Raw genomic sequence first — 4443 nt, forward strand, 5'->3', positions numbered from 1 at the left:
TACAGCTATTTTTATTAAATATTCTACTCCTAATTATTTGTTTTAAAAAACAATCTATGTGACATATCTGGAACGTCCTGTAAGATAATATTTAGTCTGGGCGTGCCTTGAGACATCCTGTAGGATAAGAATTGGTCTGGGCGTGCCTTGCGACATCTTGTAGGATAATAATTGGCCTGGACGTGCCTTGGGTTATCCTGTAGGATAATGTTTGATCAGATTGTTTCTTGGGACAGCTGTAGAGCCTAAACCCCATTTTTTTTCTATAAAAGAATTAAGATCTCGTTTCTTCCCATAAATATGAACAGATGAAAAATAGATATTTTTTGCACGACACTTGTCGCATATATGTTAGATAATAAGCATTCATTTAAAAAACTGAAGATAGATCGTTTTGGGGATTACAAACATTGTTAGAAAAAGTGATAACTTTAACATAAACCCAAGTTTGTCTGCTTAACAAAGATACGTCACATTACTCAGCCACCAATTTAATGCCCTTTATACAGATATAATCATGACCTCATTCTTCTTAAATTTTCTTTTCATTCTTTTCTTCTATATACCCTAGGTTCTAGATTTCCGGTATTGCCAGCTCGATCTTGATTTCATATATAACCCATAGTAGCAATACCAGGCTCTAGCGAACAGTGGCAACTCGGGGGCGTTTTTCTTCAAAATTCTGCCTGGGGCGCTTCCATATTTGGAAGTCACACGTCACAGCTGTATCCGCCTGGATCCATATTTGGAAGTCATAAGTCTCGTACGTCACAGGTTTGGCCGCCTGGAGCTGCCTTTCCCGCCTTGCGCTGAAGTCTCGTGCAGGCGAGACAAGAAGCAATTAAAGTGCCTGACGCGGAGTTAGAAGTTTGAAATGAAAATATCTTGCAGTCGACGGTCAGTGCCACAATACAAGCAACATTCTGCTGTAAAAACTTATTTTCGTGTAGCCATTGCGCAGCCCTTGTAGTGGTATCGGGCATACAGTGTAGCTGTCAAATTTGGCACACGGCAAGAGCATGTATTGTGCACGTGTATATCTCAGGACTAAATGTTCTTTGATAAGCAAAAAATACAAAAACATTGGATATATCTTTCCTTTCCGAAGAATATTATTTATTTTTTCACTTTACATCTTAAATACAGCAAATAAAATTAAATAAAGCAGAATTAAATTTGTTTTACGTTTTATTTTGGTCTGATGACATTCAACTGCATTTTCACTGCGGAGCAGTTCTATTTGATTGATGGAAAACTTTCATGGCCGCTGGTCTTCAGAGTTAGTAAAAGCGACTCCACCACAAGGTATATTTAGCAAGCTAGCTTTTACGTTGCTCTGACACTCAGGGTACTTCTGTATGACTTCAGACTCAATAGTAAATTGGATTGTGTGATGACTTACTTTATACGTCATAAACAACATTACGCAAAAAGTAATACGTTTAATTCTTTTTCATTTCCATAAGTTTTAAATAATTTCGGTATGGAATAATAGAAAAATAAGAGAGCGAAGAGTAGAAAAAACTGTGAAAGGCAATGTTTCTGATTAGCTTGCTTCAAACTAAATGACCACAGCATCCAAAATTTACATATGTTTCAAAAAATAAAATAAATAAAAGCGACCAATCAATCATATATACCGAAACTTTTTCGTAACTGTAGGGCATGTATCGCCTCAAATCCATTAGACCGAAGCAATCAAGTTGATTATGACTGTACATAATTCCATCGGAGTACCACAGATAACGGTAGATTTCGTAGACCAGAACATCTGAGCCGTATAAACTGTAATTCATGTACAATAATTGACTTTGCCTGAAGGCATTGTGTTGTCACACATCACAGATCGACCAGGCGCAGGGCCAATTGCATGTTTGCTGAATACGCCATATGTAAATGTTCAGTTTGATCAAATTTTCCCTTCGCAAATATAAATATAATTTTCTTTATTATTTTTGGTTGTATTTGATAAAGCCTTTGCAAGCGCTCAGCGTATCAGATCAAACGGGTATGGGTTGGAGATAATGTACAGTATATATACTCCCTCCCCCCCCCCCCCCCCCCCCCCCCCCAGCAAAAAAGTGTTACCTTTAACGCAATGCGTAAAGTGATACAGAAAATAATGCCATGGATCAGTATTCTTTATTCTTTCACAGAAAATACTGGTTGTACAACCAATGAATAAGCTCACGATAGTAAAAAAATTCAAAGCCACATTTTAGTATTTTTGTACAGAATCCCCTGGATTGGAGGACGCAATGATTGCGGTAAGGGTGATACTTTCTGGAGAGGGGAGTGTGTGTGTGTGTACATTAATATTTATATCTTTATCACCCAACATGTACGGGCATATAGGCCTTGGTACAAGTAAATTGAGAATGAAGTTTTTTCATTAATTCAATACCTGTGTCCTTGCCGACGTGCGTCATTATACTTTAGAGTTTGCAAATTAAAAAAAAAATGATGAGAAGATGAAGCAATATAAATGCAAATTTACATGATTTATCTAAAATGCCCCTATTTCGCTGTAAAGCTGATAAGGTAAATTTCCAACTGACTAAACCGTCTTCGGTTAAGTTTAATTTTACGTATACTGTTTTTCACATAAAATTTGTGTGTAACTGTGTACAATCTGCCATGCACCTGAGGCTTGGGCACCCAGACGCCCCCAACCCCCGGCACCGCCCCTGCACTCAACCACCCAATTATAGATAGACCGCGTGCGTGTGCACGTGTTTATCACTATTCACTTACGTCAACAACTGGGTTATCAAATGGTGTGACAGGGGCATATTAGTCCTGATACGGGACATCACACGATTGAGGCTGTCAGTCAAATGTTAACCTAAGTCTAAAGGCGTGGAAAGAATCTTAATTCCTGTTAAAATGCTAAATCAATTAAAGGCTATCGTATTTTCAAGTTCTGACTAAACATTCAGACTAATTTTTGGTGTGAAAATACCCTACGGATCTCTTTTCTCATTTACTGGGATAAATATGTACAATTCCAGAGTCTCCAGATCGGCCATTTTGATGTCAATTAATAGCTAGACTGTTCAGCATGTTTATTACATATGCTGTTTACATAAACTGGTATACCAGTTCGGAGAAGTGGGTGTCTCTGTTCTCTATCTGGTCAACAAACTGGATATTAAAATCAAAACAGTTCAAAGTTTGGTACTGGGGCAAAATCACATGAATGAAGGTATAATCACCTCTTAACTTTTGTCTTAGAATTGTATTAAATATCAGCAAAACGAATTTGGTCTGATTCCGTTCAAGAAACATAAATGCAGAGGTGTCCATTTTGGTATGCAACATAATATTTTTTTTTGTTTCATTACAGAAACGTCATTCCAATTAATAGGATCACTAGTGCCTCATATCTCGGCTTAAAATATCCTGGTCTTTCCATAAAATAATACCTTTTTTGTTTTCTTTCGTTTTTTGAAACTTGCCTTGTGTGTACCATGCTTGGAAGATGCGACAGATAAGAGTAATTGCTTTCCTTGAAGCCCGAGCCTCTCTGGCCCGATCCCCTTACAAACAGCGTGATGGTGCACTTTTAACCATTAATCATTAATCAGGTCATCAAATCGAGTGACTTGGTAGAGTTCTGTCCTGATATGCGTCGTCACGCGCTTGAAGCTGTATCTGTCATCCTACCGGGGATCAAAGTAAGTTTAAAGTAGGTGGAGGAGCGTTTTTTCAAGGGATAAATGAACTCAGAATGCTCTCAGTAAAATATGACAAAATGTTTACGCAAAATAAGCAAAATGTAAACGCCCCATGTGGATTATTTATGCATTAAACTTGTAATTGGCTGGGGGCAGTAATCTGTAGCACATTGAACAACAAAATTAATTTTGTATGATTTAAAATACAACCCATAATGGTCATAAAACATTTTAAGTATTGCGTGGGGCGTTAATTATTTTGCTCATATAGAATGTGGGCAATTCTACGAAAATAAAATATGCTGGGGCCGGTGTAACATGAAAATCTGACTCCCATGAAAATGTGACTCCCCAGTCAGATTTTCATTATGAAAATGTGACTCCCCAGTCAGATTTTCAAAATGAAAATCTGACTCCCCCCATGAAAATTTGACTCCCCCTCCACAAAACTTCATGCATCTTATTTTATTTGAGTATATGACTGTGATCTTGTAGTATGTAAAATGGATGATACGTTGGCACATTTTTTGTAGTTTGCAGTGAAAATTCAAATGAAAAAATAAGAAAAATAAAAATGTGCACATAATGAAAATCTGACTCCCCCGTGAAAATTTGACTCCCCCATCATAAAACTTCATAAATCTTATTTTATTTATGGTATATGACTGTAATCTTGTAGTATGTAAAAAGGAGGATAGATTAGCACATTTTTTTGTAGTTTGCAGTAAAAATTTTAATGAAAAAATAAGAAAATTAAAAATGAGCA

This window comes from Lingula anatina, chromosome 7 (genome assembly GCF_051362555.1).
Source record: "Lingula anatina isolate TDL-2025a chromosome 7, LinAna3.0, whole genome shotgun sequence".
In the NCBI taxonomy this organism is placed as follows: domain Eukaryota; kingdom Metazoa; phylum Brachiopoda; class Lingulata; order Lingulida; family Lingulidae; genus Lingula; species Lingula anatina.